This window comes from Mustela putorius, unplaced genomic scaffold, assembly GCF_011764305.1.
Source record: "Mustela putorius furo isolate JIRA1106 unplaced genomic scaffold, ASM1176430v1.1 tig00000281_pilon_pilon_pilon, whole genome shotgun sequence".
Lineage (NCBI taxonomy): Eukaryota > Metazoa > Chordata > Mammalia > Carnivora > Mustelidae > Mustela > Mustela putorius.
This window is the reverse complement of record NW_025421343.1, coordinates 5,857,471-5,875,766: the sequence shown is the minus strand read 5'-3', so window position 1 is coordinate 5,875,766 and position 18,296 is coordinate 5,857,471.

Genomic DNA, 18,296 nt, shown 5'->3' with positions numbered 1-18,296 from the left:
ACTTTTAATCTAGTTATCATTATATTTGTTTTTTTTTATTTAATTTAATTTTTCCAGTGTTCCAAGATTCATCGTTTATGCACCACACCCAGTTTTCCATGAAATACATGCCCTCCTTAATACCTACCACCAGGCTCACCTATCCCCCCACCCACCTCCCCTCCAAAACCCTCGGTTTGTTTCTCAGAGTCCACAGTCTCTCATGCTTCTTCTCCCCTTCCAATTTCCCCCAGTTCACTTTTCCTTTCCATCTCCTAATGTCTTCCATGTTATTCCTTATACTCCACAAGTAAGTGAAACCATATGATAATTGACTTTCTCTGCTTGACTTATTTCACTCAGCATAATCTCCTCCAATCCCATCCATGTAGATATAAAAGTTGGGGATTCATCCTTTCTGATGGCTGTGTAATATTCTATTGTATATATGGGCCATATCTTCTTTATCCATTCATCTGTTGAAGGGCATCTTGGCTCTTTCCACCATTTGGTGATTATGGACATTGCTGCTATGAACATTGGGAGTATTTGAAGTGAGTTTCTTTTCAGAAGTATATAGTTGAGTCATAGTAGTAGTATATCCATTCTGAAAATAATAGTTTTTTATTTGTTTGGTTGTTTTTGTTTTTGTTTAATTAATGTGGTCTGACCCATGACATTTAATTACTTGCTATTAAGTTTGAATTTAGATTTGTTGTTTTATTATATCTTTCCTCTATATTGACATGGTTTTTCATTTCAATGCCTTTCTTTTGCTGCCTTCTTTTAGATATTTTTCACATTTTAAAACTATTTAATCAATTGTGTTATTTACTACAACACTTTTTATAGTATTTTGAGTGGTTGCCTTCAGCATTAAATACACTATTTAACTTTTAACAAGTTACTTATTTTACCACTTCAAGTGGAATGTAGAAATTTAACCACCATATAAATCCCTTTTCCTTCTCTGCTTATGTTAATGTCTTATGTATTATATTCACATGCACTGAAAATTCATCAGGTGATTTTCTAATGTTTTGTTTAATATTTTTAAAAACTCAAAAATATAATAATAGTTTATTTTATTTCATCAATATTTGTAACTTTTCTTGTTCTTCCATCATCCTGCTATTCCAAGTTTCTTTCTGGTATCATTTTTCTTCTGTCAAAAGAAATTCTATCATAGTAAAATTTTACAACTTATGCTGACCACACATTCTCTAAGTTTTGAGGAGTTTTAACATCATTTTTTATTTTTGAAGGATAATTTCACTGAATATAGTTTTGGGGGCTGACAGTAGTTTTCTTTTAGCCCCTAACAAATATGAAGACACTTCCTCCTAGCCTCTATGAGAAATCTCTTGCCATTAAATCATTATCCCGCTATAGGTAATACACTATTTCTCTCTCATTGATTTCAAGATTTTTTTCTTTCTCTTCAATTTTCAATAGTTTGATTATGATGCAAAGGACTTCTTTGTTTATTCTGTTTGTGGTTCAGTAAGATTGCTCAGTCTAAGAGTTTATTCCTTTATCTAAATTTGGAAAGTTTTCTGCCATTAATTTTTCAATTTCTTTTTTCTGCATTGCACTCTTTTTCCTTTCTTTCTGGACCCCCAGTGACACATACATTAGTTCTTACTGTATTTACCCATGGATCCATGAGTTAATAGGTTTTTTTTTTTCTCATCTTTATCCCCATTGTTCAAATTGGATAATTTCTACTGCCCAACCTTCCCTATGTCATCTTCATGCTGTTATTAAGCTGATCTTAATACCTCACTCATCCCATGAGTTTTTCTTTTTAAAAATGAACACATGTCTAAGATTTTATTCAGCTCATTAATTACTGAGGGAACCAGTCAGATGTTAAGACTAGTTCTGAGAGATATGATGAGCTAAGTATCTATTTGTAATTTATAAAAGAAATGTTTAGGATAAGATTTTCATGTTAGATACAAACTAATTAATGTCCTCCAGGACAATGGATTATAAATTTTGAGGTTATCTTTTTTCTGCCAGACAGATTTTTATTTTTCTCATGTCTACCAAATAAAAAATTCACAACTTAAATGTAACTTCACCAAGTTCAGGCATTTTGAAGAACAAACGATATGTTGAAGTAAATACATTGCCCTAGGCAATTTTTAAAAAGGCTTTTGCCCCTACATGACTTTGAAAAGGCACGCGGCCCACATATTATCTGCCTTATTTACAATTTTTTGATAAGTTTTCTTAACAGTAGGAGAGAGGTAATGAGATTACTGGCTCGAGAAGAAACACTTTCAAAACACTGTATAATCACTCACAAGGAAGACAAGAATCCACACAATTAGAAACCAATGAAGCGTAAGTGCTATCCAGTTATACTGAGCAACTACCCTGAGGTGTCACCCACTTAGCTGTGGCCACAAGAGCCTTACGATACCTGGAAGATGGATTTGACTCTTTACAAATATCGGAAAGCCCAAGGCCTTCCACAAGATTTCCGAGAACCCCAAGAAGGTTTGCATTCCCATGTTCTTCTCTGGCTCTGAGCTCTTATTTTTGGTGAATTAATTCAATTTATGGATCCTCTCATTCTCTTGCTATCATTGTCAATGACAGAAAATCTGTCCCTTTCCTTAATTTACACAACCCCAAAATGAAATAAAGCCCACTTACATAGGCGTTTATAGGGACATCACTGGAAGGTTTAGGAAGATGGATTTATATTTCAAGTGCAAACAGCTTAAATATTAGCAATTAGTATTCCCCAAATGATGCTCCTGCTTCTGCTCCCTTCTCAGATATTTTATACACTATTCTCCTTCTTTCTGACCAACCAACTTGTTTAATTCTCATTTAAAAAAAAAATCATCATGGTTGCTAGTTAACTTAGATGCTCAGAGTTTTAATTTCACTTTAAGCAGTTTATTTTAAAATGGTCTTGGGGCATTGGGGTGGCTCACTCAGTTAAGTGTCCAACAGTTGATTTTAGCTCAGGTTTTGATCTCAGGGTTGTGGAATGGAGTCCCTGGGTCGCGGGGGGAAAAAGTCCCTGCTCTGGTGGGAGTCTGCTCTTCTGCCCCTCCCCCTGCACACTCACACACACACTCTCTCTCAAATAAATAAATAAATCTTAAAACATAGTAGTCTTAATGGAAGTTTGATTCTTCCTCTCAGAAAATTTCTGGTGCCAATTGATAAGTCAAATTCTCCACCCATTTTTTTTTTTAAATAATAAAGTATTAAAATTGTCCCCTCTGTAGAGCAATAGTGGTTGACCTTAACCTCCTTTGGGGACCACAACTCTGTAGTTGGAAAGGAACTTTGCCTCACTCTCAGTTTTAAGTGCCTGCAAACTGCCTTGTTTCCCCTGTTGTCATCATCACCATCCCTGCAAGTCAGTTAGTCTGGGAACTGGCAAGAGAAAGAGTGGAAAAAGAAAAAAAAAAGAAGAAGAAAAGAAAATATGGGGTTTCCCTCACCATCTCTGAATATTAGACAACCCCTTGGCTGTTTCCCAAGTCAGAACTAGAGGAAGTCTTCTGGAGTGATCTCAACAACATGCACTTCCAGATTTGACCCAACCATAAGTCTGGGCAAGTGAATACCAAAGGGGGGAACAAGACAGAGTCATCTCTTCTATGTGGTATTTCAAATTCTGTTCTTCTTCCCCAATCTGCCTGCTACTAATTCTTAGCGTCCTGAAATAGCTTTCCCATGAGTTCTGTTCAGGCTTATAGCTCTACCAGTGGGAGAGACAGAGGAAGTACTCTATCTTACTCATAACGAGAACCTGTTTAGTAGTTGAAGTGCTTTTGACTAACAACTGATGAGAATGGCTCTGCTTACATATATGTGTCTTTTTTCAAATGGTTATTTTTGTCAGAATAATTTTAATAGCAAGCTGATGTAACCAGTACTCCATCAGTGTTTGACTGATTTAGTGTCATGATGGCTGTATACATCATATGCCATATCTCCTACTCTTTATTTAACTATAAAGACAAATCTAAAACATACTGAATGTATACTCTATGTATTTTCTAAGCATTTTGCATATATTAAGCCATTAATCTTAAAACAAGCTTACAAATTAACTACAACCCTGAATTCATGAAAGCATAGAAAAACTTGCTCTGAGTACCCAGCTAGAAGGTAGAATCAGACCCAGGGTCCAAGTATTGGCAGAAGGGTTCCACAGTCTTTGTTATTAATTAATATGCTAGACATCTTTCCTGGTATAAAATAATTAGTAAGCAGCGTGCTATGAGCTGAACTGTGTCCCTTTCAAATTTCATATGACAAAATCCTAATCGCTAGTACCTCAGGATTTGACTATATTTAGGGACAGGGTCTTTAAGGAGGTGATTAGATCTCAATATTAAAGTTAAAATGAGGTCATATGGCTGGGCCCTAATCTAATATGACTAGTGTCCATTTAAGAGGAGGAAAATTTGGACATGGACACATAGACAGAGGGAAGACAGTGCGAAAAAACTGCCACTTAAGAGCCAAAGAGAAAGAACTGGAACAGAATATTCCTTCCTGGATTCTCAGAAAGAACTAACCCTACCAACAACTTGGTCTTAAACTTCTAGCCTCCAGAATTATTTAAAAACTAAATTATATAAAAACTAAATTACACCTCTCAGTCTATACTGTTTTGTTACAGCAGTGCTAGCAAACTAATATGGTAGGACAAATTTGATTCTCAAAATATCAGAAAAATGATTGAAATATTAAAAATAGCAAATACATGTTGCTCTATTAACATTTGAATCATTTAGGTAATTTGAGGTAAGTAAATAACTAATTCCATTTTTATCTTAAAAAGATATTTGCCCATGTAATTTTCATATATCAAAGTAAGAGCTACTTCTGTAGAGTCAAGCTAGACAACCAGACAACCCTGGAGTGAAGAGGATAGACCCTCCCAGAAAAGGCAACAAGGTACAAACTGAAGAACTATAGACATCTTATAAGAGAATGGACCATGGAAATGGGGTAGGGCCATCATTTTTTTGTGACATTTAAGCCACTTGTACTGCAAACCCAAGTGAGTGTTATAATACATAGATTTTCTTTCTTTCTTTCTATTTTTTTTTTGCACAGTTTAAATATACTGACATTTCTTTAGCACTTTTTAAATACTTTAAGATCTACTTCATTTGTCAGTTAAAATTTAACTATCTTCTATAAAACTAAATGCTTCTTCTAGTAACACTTTGGTGTGGCTGCTTACTCCTAAAAGATATGGCTAGGGGAAATGGGACGTAAGATTGTGGGTGTTAGAATAAATCTCTGAACATGTGGGCTTGTTCCAGAGACTGACGAAGGCTCAAGGGGAATGTTGGCTACAAATTATGAAGATTAGATCTGGTTGCTTGCTCTAGCATGATGGCCAGAAGCAAACCTCACAAATTCTATGCAATTTTTTTCTTTTTTTTCCCCTGTAAGAATTAGCAATTATGCAAGGAGACAATAAAAAATGAAAGACAGAAAACCTCTATAAGATATGAAAACTTGAGCACATTCACCCCCATCACCATTATAGATGCTAAGATCAACAAAGGAACATAAAGCAGAGAGAAAATGCATAATAAACAGACCCAGGAAATGGTGCCATCAATGTACCATAAATGTCAAAGAATTGTTACTGCATATAGCATATATGAGACCATATTTTTTAAAAAGCTGGATAATACATCTCAAAAGAGAAGAAAATCTTGTTTTCCTGAGAGGGGAAAAAAAAAAAAGGACCATGAAGTTCCAAGAAATGATCCAGAAAGGAACCCAAGAAGATTTTAAAATCTGGAGGTCAAATGGATGTAAGGAAGAGGGAGGCTCATGAAAGAAATGAACCAGTTATAACATTGAGGGTTTTTATCCATCTGGGATCAAGTGAGAATCAAACCAGCCACTCTAAACTGACAATGGGTATGAGGTCGCAGCAATGGGACAGCAGACTGCCTTTCCCTCTATAGCCAGGTTCTTCTCAGCTGTAGTGGACAGGGATACAAGAAACAATAACACAGCTACAGCTAATGCCAGAGTTTGAAGCCTACACAAACAGAAATGGAGTGTGTGCATTGGGTAGAAGAATGACATGGAAGAGAGAAGAAAATTTGTCAAAAATGAATTATTTTTGAAGTGGAACTCAGTACTTGGGCTTTCTTCCAACCCATCCCACTTCACTCCAAATAGATTAACATGTCAACACATCGGTGATGCAAAATTTTATCTACAAAGCCTTCGATTTTACAACAGAGAGGAGGATTCCAAGAGCATCTGGGAGAAAAAAAAAATAGTAGCAGAAATAAGTCAATCCACTCTATCTGGGAAGAACATGCCAGTCATGAAAAGGGTCTCTATTCAAGGAAAAATTAACAGAAAAGATACCAATGAGTGGTCTGCTAAAATATTTTGCAACAAACAAAAAAATCAGTCACATAGACAAAAGACAAAGATATATTTTTTAAAAGATTTGTTGAGAGAGTGGGGAAGGGCAGAGAGAAAGGGGGAGGATCTCCAGCAGAGTGAGTGGGCCAGACACAGGGCTCAATCCCAGGACCTGGTGATCGAAATCAAGAGTCAGAATGCTTTACCAATTGAGTCATCCAGGCGCCCCAGCCAAGGATACATTTTTAAAACAAAAATATGGACCACAATGAGATACCACCTCATGCCAGTCAGAATGGCTAATATTAACAAGTCAGGAAATGACAGATGCTGGTGAGGATGCAGAGAAAGGGGAACCCTCCTACACTGTTGGTGGGAATGCAAGCTGGTGCAAACACTCTAGAAAACAGCATGGAGGTTCCTCAAAATGTTGAAAATAGAGCTACCCTATGACCCAGCAATTGCACTCCTGGGTATTTACCCTAAAGATAAAAATGTAGTGATCCAAAGGGGCACATGCACCTGAATGTTTATAGCAGCAATGTCCACAATAGCCAAACTATGGAAAGAACCTAGATGTCCATCAACAGATGAATGGATAAAGAAGAAGTGGTATATATATACAATGAAATACTATGCAGCCATCAAAAGAAATGAAATCTTGCCATTTGCGATGACGTGGATGGAACTAGAGGGTATTGTGCTTAGCGAAATAAGTCAATCAGAGAAAGACAGTTATCATATGATCTCCCTGATATGAGGAAATGGAGATGTAACGTGGGGTTTTGGGGGGTAGGAAAAGAATAAATGGAACAAGATGGGATTGGGAGGGAGACAAACCAAAAGAGACTCTTAATGTCCCAAAACAAATTGAGGGTTGATGGGCGGAGGGGGTTTGGGAGAGGGGGCTGGGGTTATGGACATTCGGGAGGGTATGTGCTATGGTGAGTGCTGTGAATTGTGTAAACCTGGTGATTCAAAAACCTGTACCTAATAATACATTATATGTTTATAAAAATTTTTTTTAATTATAAAAAAATATGGTTAAGGAAATAAAAATGACATTTACAGATTATCTACTTTGTAGTCTTACTCAAATCTATTGACTTTAAGAAAATTTGGGAAAAAATAGGTGATAAGAGTATAGACTATAATAGATAATTGGTTAGTGAATAAATTGGGGAATGTAAAAAGAATAATATTCAATAGAGTTTTAAAATATTACAGTACAGGCAGCAGTAAAATGACCTCCAAAATTCATGAAAAGTATGATCAGGGCACAGTGAATAGTGAACAAAAGTAAAAAATAGGAACAATTGATCTTGCTAAAGAAATCTTCAAAACAGAAACAGAAATAGATGTTAATAAACAAAATCATGAAGCCAATCATTGTGAGCTAAGGAATGACCTAAAAATGATCAAGAGAATAATATAATTCGGGGGAAAAAAGGGGGGGGAAAGGAAAAGCATTTTATATTATCTTCTAATTTTGATTTTAAAAAGCCCAAAAAACAAGACAGAATGAGAGGGCAATCTGGCTACAACATCTGTCACCCCATTGATCGCTGGGTTTGATCTGGCTGATTTGGCTGGCTTATATGGGTGTCCCTTTCCTCCCTCAGTACTCATATGTCTCCTTTTCAAGCTGCCTGTGCCCTTGGTCAGGGAGGATGACCTTCCCTGAGAGATGAGGACCGTTCTTTGGGTCAAGGGTATAGGAAGAGGTGTGCTTTCCTGCTAGAACTTCTAAACAATCTCTCAAAGCTCATTTGTAGGAGAAAGTAGGGTAGTCAAGTTTCTAAGCCTCCAGACACATCCAAATGAGGCACTACATGTGGGAGTCTGCCTTTCTTTAAACAAAAATAAAAACAGAAGGTAAAGAAAGAACTCACTATAGAAATAAGAGTCTGAACTAATTAAATTTGCCTATCAATTAAGCTCATCAGAATTTTGTCTTCCCATTATCCTTAGGTTGACTGACCCATTAAACACCGAGGATGCTGTGGCGAGGCAGAGACCCGATGCAGGAAATAAAACCAGGTATTGAAGGGAACCCTAATTTTAGGCTACAACAAACACAAAGAATACAATAAACAAAAAGCTCCATTAGGACCCAGCAATTAATTTCTCTGAATTTCCTATCCCTATTAATCCATTTGTGTTTTTCACTGAGAATGTCAACTCTTACCTATAGATAGCTCTAGAAACAATCCAACGGAGGCTGGAGAAGTCTGCAGCATGCTAGGGAACAGCCAATGGTAAGTAGATCAAAGAACATAGAGAACCACACCAGAACACTTCAATTACAGAAGGAGTCTTTGGATTCAGCCCAAGTCTGAATTTGGCAGAAATATGATAGTTGCTATGTTAAACCTAGGGCTGGCAGTCTTCCACTTTCCTGGAGGAGGACCCTTGCCTGACATCTGCTCCTGCCCTTTGAACTCCAAAGGGAAGTTTGCTTTATTCCTGTTCTCTGGTGCCCCGAAGCAATTTTTCATGCTTAGATAAGGGAGGAAAAGAGAATTTCCCTCTGAAAATAAAACGATGCCCTGGGCAATCTTTATATAATATGCACAGCTAGTAATGTTTAGGAATTTTGACAACTGGATGTATCTGGAGCTGAGTCAACTGAATGGCAGCATCCTCAGAAGAAGAAACTCAGACACTTCCACTGTTCCTAAGAATAGAGATGCCCAAGATCCTGCCACATTATACCTTTGATTTCATGAATTCTTCTAATGACATCATATAAATTCTCTTACCTAAATTAGTCAGCATCAGGTTCTGTGGATTCTAATCAAACCAATTTTGAATAACTTTAATAAAAGATGTTGATATGAGGCACATAAGTGTAGGTGGTTGAATTAGGTACCAGTCAATCATTATCTCTTTGTTCACTTGGGACTAGAGGAATGAGGAGGGAAGCTTTGCTGAAACAAGCAAGTGTTTAGAACAATTGAAAATATCTTCCTTAGATTTTTAGGAGATGGGTTAGAAAGACTCTGGAATTTCTTAAAACAGGTATAATCTGTCTTTTCCTACAGTGATTTTTTGCATTTCAGATTCTAGATTATTTTAAATGTGAATCCCGCTCCCTAAGGGGTGATGAGAAGTAGATAATAGAATTGCTCAGATTTCTTGAGGTAATGGTAGATAACTTAATATAAGAAATTGATGAAGTGACACCCAAAAACTCTTAGCTCAAGATGAAGAAAACTCAAAGAATTTATGTGACACAGCTGAATAAATAGTTTTACTCAGTACAACTGTTGTGCTAATGCTATAGAAATTAAATTCTCTGAGATTCTTATATAAACATTAGGGCATTTCTGAGGAAAGATTTGGATCCTTAAAAGTACATAAAATTGCAGTAAGAAATGGGCCAGAAAAATTTGAAGTCTCATATTCTTCCAGTAACAGTTTAAAAATATGGCCTTCAATTTCTTTGACATTCCTACCATTGAGACATGGGGTCCATATCCCTGCCCACCAAATCTGGACATTGAGAATATTTGACTTGAACATGATAGAATTCATATGATGTTAGTTTCAAGGCCTCAGCCTTGGGAAAGTTGCAGCTTCCACTTCCTCTCTCTTATTTTTGGGACCTGCTACCGTATCACAAGGAAGCCCAAACTGGACAAAGTGAAGAGATCATATGGAATGGCCTTGTGTAGAGGGTGTCGTCCACAACTATCATCAACCCCCAGAGAGGTGAGTGAAGATACATCCAGATGATTCCAGATTCCATATTTAAATCACAGTCAGCCTTTGAAGTCTGCCCTTCTGACATTTCAGATCTCAGAAAATATCCTATCCTTAGCATGACTTTTACAAATTTCTAACCCATACAGTCTGTATAATAAAATGGTTGTTTTATGTCACAACACCTTGTAGTGTTTCTTTTTATGGCAATCTTAACTGAAATTCACCTACAAAAATCTTTACATGCCAGCTTCTTGCAATCTTATATTGATTGAGTTTTCTTGCCATTAGTGAATAGTAATCCATAAGAAAATGTAATTTTTTTTCTCATATGTGATTAAATCTCTGCAGACAATTTGAAGGTGCTTAACTAAGAAGAAGAAAAAAACTGAAATTTGGATCACATGGAATATATTGCAATGGATACAATAACTCAACTGAGATACTACACTATATTCTGTGTTCAACAAGTAGCTACAGTTCCACGCTAGACTGACTAGACAAATCTGAACCAATCGTGGCTAAGGCTAACGGACCCTGAAAGACCAAAAGCAGAGAAAAGAATTGAAAAACGTTAGGAGAAATAAATTTTATGAATTCTATACCAGAAATAGCATATTGTGCCCAGACACTGCCTCATTCTTATACACTAATAAAACCCAGTAGACTTTTTCACCCCCTGGCAAGGGAATCTTTCAAAAGTGCTTTATCTTTCCTCCCTTCTTCATCAGCAATGATGCATTTTCTGATTTGGCCTGAAAGGAAGTCTGATGGGTCTAAGATAATAAATTTTCTCATCACTCACCTAAGCAGGGGCTGACTTTAATTGGGACTCTGGCTCCACATATGGCCTTTGGTACTTAATGTACAGTTATTGACTTAGCAAACACATTTTTCTTTTTTCCAATACATAGAGACCACACAAAGCCAAGCTGTCTCACCTGCTGTGGGAACTCTATGCCAATAAGGTTCTGCCACTTTGATTACTGCCACAGTCTGAGCTATAGAAACTTATCTCTTGGAGCCTTTCAAGACATTAGACTACTTTATCATGTTAATGATGAAAGCTTGACAGAACTAAGTAAGCATGAGTAGTAAAATCCTTACAAGCTTTCAAAAATATGAGATGATGAGAGACAGGAGAAAAATCTCACAACAAATGTAACTAACACCCAGACCCCTCAGGGAAGTTCCTGGAAATATACTGATCTAGGCCAGTCTGAGATATGCACTATGAAGGAAAGATGCAGCCTACGTCTTCTCTGATGAAAAGGAACATTTAGTATCTCTTGTGCTTAGTTGGATGAGAACCATACTTGGATGTCCTTCTTCCACTTGTTAGACAAAATATATATATATATATATATATTTTATGATTTAATGGAGGTCATCCATGGTCGACAGCTTCTAGGATGATTCCCAATGATCCCTGCCTCCTGGTGATTAAGTCCCTTTTAATCTCATTCCCTTGAGTGTGGACTGGAACTAGTGATGTGCTTGTAACAAATAGAATATTGCAAAATTGAAGGAATATCATTCCCATGATTAAGTTACCAAAAACATTTCTGGCTTCCTGCTTCCTCTTTCAGCTTTTCACTCTCATAAAGTCAGATACACTGTTGCAGACTGATCTTTGAAGAGCGCCATATGTCAAGGAACTTAAGGAGGCTTCTGGCCAACATCCCGAAAATAACTAATATCTGTAGTCCAATAGCTCCCAGGAAACCAATGCTTACCCACAGCTACATGAGTGAACATGGAAGCAGATGCAGATTTTATAGTACAATTACCTGGTGAAAGTGGCTAAAAATTTGAGCCTACTTTAGAGATGGTATCACGCAGTATGGCAGCATTAGCCATAAGTGTTTGCAGTAGTATTTAAACCCTTCTCAGGGATTATCAGATAAAGGAGAAAAAAAAAAAATCTTCTCATTGGCAGGTCTTCAAAAACTCTACCTTGTTTTTCACTTTACCTGGAAGGGAGAGGTAGCCTCAGGTCAAGATATCTACTAATTCTTGGACAGTGACTGATAGTTCAGGTAGATAGCTAATAAAGGACTTTGAATAGCAATATTAGAGGATTTTGTGAAAAGGAGTTTTGGTAAAAGAGCAGGTTTCTGAGGATCTAAGAAGGGACTTAAAGCAGTGCTACAAAATTACTGGCTTGTGACGATAAGACTTAAAAACAAAACAAAAGTTTTTTTCAGTGAAGATGTCTTGAAAAGTACTGAAAAGAGTATTAAAATATTTGTATCCCTCACCAAAAGGCTACCACTGCAAAGCAGCCTCTCCGGGATGAGACTCTGTGGATGTCCATTAGCCTTCTTTCCCAACCAGATCAGTGCTGCTACAATAAGCCCAAGAAACAAAGTGGGTAAAGGGGCAGAGATGGGATAGATCTGTAGGTTTAACCATATGGAACTGCATCTCACCAGGGTTGACTTGGTCACCCCTCTTGCTGAGACCAATTCCAAGCCCATAATATGACACCATGCATTAAGGGCCCAGACAGCTCTCTGGTAGTAGGTTGATTACATGTGACCCTTTCTGTCATGAAGGGGGCAAAGATTCGTCCTCACCACATAGACACCTAATCTAGATTTGAAGTTACTTTCCTTGCTGCTGTCAATATCATTCATCCATGAAATTACTCAATGCTTGATACTCTGCATCCAACCAAGAAACCAATTCAAAATAAAGGAAGTAAACGAGAGGCTGTTGCTTGTGAAATTCACTGGTCTTATTTTTTATCCAACAGCTATAAGTAACTGGTTCTCAAAATAATAGAAAAGCCTACTGGAAGCTGGGGACAATACATTCAGATGATAGGATGCCGTTTCTCTCTTGGAGACAATCTATTTCTATCCCATGGAGATAAACCCAGTGCCATGAACAAAGGAGCAATGGTAGAGGGAATAAAAGGTATCTATCAGGATTATAGCTAATAGTCCACCTTGAAAACTTTAAATTTCTTGGGTTGTACCGGATGAGAGGCTTTATTATGCAAAAGAATCATGGTTTCTCTGAACTGGAGAAACCAAGAGTGTGACTTAGCTTTACATAACTCCTAATGTAAATGGAGAAATTATGAAAAAAAGAATATTTGTTGAAATTACTGAATCTGACCACCCAGAATAGTGATTCCTATTGGCTGCCTCCTGTTCTACCGTCTCAATAGTTAAGACCTAATTTTCTTCATATTGAGGTCTCCCCTCACTTCTCCATGCAAGTGAAGTTACCAGGTGAATCCATGTGGAATACAGAGAGGGTATTAGAGGGAGTAAGTCACATCCATCCCTCAGGTGCAAATTCAAAGACACTGGAATTTCAGAACTGCCATAAAAAACGGATTACATATTTTAATATGTATGTTTCTTACGTTCCCCTATCATCTGTAGAGCATACTGATAGAGGGGAAAAATACTATTTTCCTCATAGATACAGAAAACTGAAATTTGATCGAGACAGATATAGAGAAGGATAAGAATTTCTAAAATATTTTAGAGCCGGAAAATAGAGTACAAATTAGAATCAGTTCAGCTGCAAGTAACATAAAATGTTTTTAAGCAAATCACATAATGGAAAGTTTAAAGTAGAGCAGGCTTTGCCTCATTTCCCTTGGCAATGAGCTAGTGCTTTTCTCTCCTCTCTACATCAGCTTTCTACTCAGGTGGTAGCCAATGGCTTTCAGCAGATTAGACCTCACATCTAGGCACTGAATCACTCACAGTAAAAAATATCATTACTAGTTTCATGTATCTAAAACCAGGATATTTTTCAAAGGAACCTCCAGGATTTTTCGTCTCAGAATTCACTAGCCACATTTAAAATATGGGTCTAGGGGAGCCTAGGTGGCTCAGTGGATTAAAGCCTCTGCCTTGGGCTCAGGTCGTGATCTCAGGGTCCTGGAATCGAGCCCCGCATTGGGCTCTCTGCTCAGCGGGGAGCCTGCTTCCCTCTCTCTCTCTGCCTGCCTCTCTGCATACTTGTGATCTCTGCCAAATAAATAAATTAAATCTTTAAAAATAAATAAATAAAATAAAATATGGGTCTAACCCTAAATCATCTCTGACAAAGAAGGTGAGTTACACATAGTTCAGTGAAGCTGGGGGTATGGTCACCCTGGGAGCATATGTGTTTGTGTAAAAAGACAAGATACATGAATTACAAATGCATCGGTGGTAAAAAGGAGACAGATCTGAAAACATTTATCAGCAATGTACATGACAACGGATACCCCAGAACATCCACTGTGAACACAGAAACTAAAAGTAAAAAGACTTTGTCTCCTGTTGGAAAGCATGAGTGCACATACGGTTGTACATGGTGGTAGACGGATCATTCTAAACGTGTCCATTTGGGAGTCTTTGAGCGCAGGGAATAATAGTTTATTTGAGTTCACACAGGTGGACCCCCTCCCCCATGGCTATTTCTATGTTACATAATCCTGTACCTTTGGTCATAGCCAACTCAATTAATGGTAGACTGTTGACCCATGGGGACCATTTTTTTTTTAAAGATTTTATTTATTTATTCAACAGACAGAGATCACAAGTAGGCAGAGAGGTAGGCAGAGAGAGAGGGGGAAGCAGGCTCCCCACTGAGCAGAGAGCCTGATGTGGGGCTCGATCCCAAGACCCTGAGATCATGACCTGAGCTGAAGGCAGAGGCTTTTAACCCACTGAGCCACCCAGGCGTCCCCCACTGGGACCATTCAGATTCTCGTTCTCTAGAATCTGAAGTCTGCATGGAATAAACCAAAGCCTGAATTTGCATGAGGAGGTCATGCTATTTGCAGTGTGTTGGAGAGAGAAGATCCATAAACTCCCAACTAGTGAGCATCTCAGAGCTGCTCTTATTCATGAGACTCCTGTGGTTTGCCGTTTGTATAACTATTCCTTCAGACTCTAAGACTCACCCAGTAATTCCAATTTTTTTTTTCCTGAAAATTTGATTTCTATTGTTGCCACCTGGGTACAATATTATCTGATACTGATAGGCTGTCAAATTGGAACTCACTGATAGAGTTCAAATCTTTAAATCTATTCATAAAGAAAGTGAACTCGAAAAAATGTAAATTGGTTTATACAAGGACACTCAGCTTCTTGGAAATTAAACTGTAATTAGCACTCACAACCCCATAACACTGGTCAATGAACTCTATCTCTAAAAAGAGATAGATATAAAAATGCTGAGTGCCTTTCAATGCAACCCAAACTCCAGTGTAGAACTTTTCTTTAGAAAGTTCCCACCAGTGTTTTACAGACACCCCGGGGGATTGCTGAACCCACTGAAAGTTCTATGACCCACTTCTTGATATTTTCTAGGATTTAGTAACCTTTTCTTCTTCCCCTGGACACATTTTATTTTGAGCCCTCCACCCTTCCACCACTGTAAGCTTTTCCCATTTTAACCTTAAGACATTTGAGGAATAAAAAGAGTTCCTGATCATAAACAATATGAGTACCCTCCCTTAGAGTACAGTCTTGTAATACTAAATAACAACAATTGTCTGTTTTCTCAGATAGACTCATGAGAGGAGAGGTCTAAAAATGCCCTTAAAGGGGAATGTAATACAACAAAAAGGGCAAATAAAAAGCAAACCAGGGGCATAAAAAAAACTTGTTAAGTAAAATAATCAGAACAACAGATCCTAAACTGTGGGTTCAGCCTGAATTTATCTGGATTCTGACAACACGTTGACCTTCAATCAATTTGTTTTATTACCTTGAAATAACATTCTCTGATCTCTGTCAGATCTCATTCAATTCCATCCACCTCAGCCTTGAAGGATGTCAGACTTCTAGGAAATATAGCAAGAAATTTTATGTACATTATTTTTTCTAGATTGTGGAATCTAAACAAAAGTTGATGCTTTTAATCTATGAATCCTTCATTTTCAGACAAAACAAGCAAAAGACCAACTAAATCTCTGAGAGAGCACTGACCCATTCTTAGATGCTTAAACTGTAGAAGTAAACAGGATAAACACTTGTCTGCCTTGTGTCCTTCAGGAAAGAATAGGTTGTGATTCTGAGTAAGAAGCCAAAAAAATTTCATAGAAAATAATGGTGTTTTATCAATATGGTTGACTATACACTGAATGTGTGACTAAGCCTGGTCAGCAGAATAGAACAACCTACTTTCTACCTAACTGGTGAGAGAGAATGCCCCAGGCACTACACATTTTAGTTATCTTGGTATAGCTTCTGGAGCAGATCACATCTTCACTCAAGAGAATTTAAAGAGTTGGATTCAATAACTCTGACAACCCACAACAAAGGCAGTTTTTAAAATCACTCTGATTTGTACCACTTCTCAGGTAATTAGGATCATGTGTTCGTTTAATCAAGCCTCGTTTTAAACTCCAGTTCCAGCAACAAAGTTCTTGTCCTGTTTTCTCTGTTACTATCTCAGTTCCCTTAATTATCTTTGCCTTGTTGATAAACCACAACCCAGTGGTAAAATCCAGTCCACTTCTTAGCTTTCGTAAGTTAAGTTTTATTAAACAACCATACCTAATTGTTTATGAATTGTATATGGCTACTATTATGTTAATAATGGCAGAGTTCCATAGATATGAGAGACTTCATATGGCCTGCAAAGCTGAAAGTATTATCTGGCCGATTACAGAAACCTGTTCTTGTCCTCTAACCAAAAACCTGCCTCAAGCTTTTGTCAGTTTCCCCAATATCCAGCCCAATGTTCTTACCTTTATCCTGTGATTTGAGCATCTGCTATCTATCTGAATATTATTCTCAATTTCCTCTCCATTTTTATCGCATTACAATTTTTTTTAAGTTTTGGAATAATTTAAGATTTACAGAAAAGTTACAACAATATTACAGAGAGATGAGATTGGAGGACAAGTTTCTGTATTTTTATATTCACTTTTCTCCTAATACATTTATCATAACTAATAAAGAAATATTGACACATTATTATTAAATACAGCCTATAATTTATTCAGATTGATTTCCTTAGCCATTGTCTAATTTTCTTTCTCTGTCCCAAGATTCCATCCAGGATACCACTTTATATTCAGTCTTCATATCTTTTTCCAATCCTTTACTCTGTGATCGTTTCTTGGTATTTCTTTGTTTTTGATGACCTTGTAAGTTTTGAGGAATACTGGTCATGCATTTTTGTAGAACATCCTTCAATTTGGGTTTGTGTGATGTTTTCTCATGGTTAGATGGGGGGTAAGATTTTTGTGGAAAAAAAGCACAAACATCAAGGATGCGTGAAATCAAAATGACTTATCACCGTTGTTAACCCTCAACAACTGGCTAACATAGTGTTTGTTTGTCAGATTTCTTCACTATAAAACCCTTTCCCCCACTTCTTATACGGTATTCTTTAGAAGGAAGTCTCTATGTATTGTTTTTGGCATTTTTTATCAAGCTTTCTATAGCCCAGTACTAGGCATCTCCATTCGATTCTCTAGCAAGTTTTTGCTGATGCCTGCATGGATTCATGCTTATTTTCTGCCACCAGACACTCTGGAAAACCGCACTATCGTCTCTTAGGCCTCCTTCTCAACCTCATTGTTTGTGTTCTGGTGGGTCTACCTACTTTCCCTAGTGTTTTTCTCTGCTTTGAATTGTGTTCTTGACAGTCAAGGTCACTTGCAGCAAAACAGACATGATTTGGCATAGATTGAGATATGGAAGTTGAAAGAAATTAAATAATCTGTAATTATTATCATGAATATTTAATGACATGAAGAAATTGAACAATGATTTCAAATATGGTGAGCTGGATGTGACAGTGTGTGGGGGCATTAAAGTGACTTTATTTGTAGGCACTTGGATATATGTGAGCAAAGCCTGTTGTGTTGAGAGAACTAGATTTGTAGAGTTCTTGAGGATAGTTGGGCTCTGGGGTACAATAATGGATATTAACAGCATATAATTATATATGAAAATAGCACATTGATATAATTATCTCTTTTCAGAAAAGGCAAAAACTTAACCAAGCTTTCAATGCATTGGTACAAGAGAGGTCATGAGGACTCATAAAACAGAACATAGGGGATGTCTCAGGAAAATGTTTTAACCAATTCAAAGCTGCAGAAGGCTTACATTAAAAAAAATAAATAAATAAAAATAAAAATGAGGATAAGGTGGAAAATCTACTCAGACAAGAAACCTATTGCTCCCGGCCAAATTAGAATATAAGATAAGCTTTGCAAAAATTGTGCTGGCGGTCAAGTGAATACT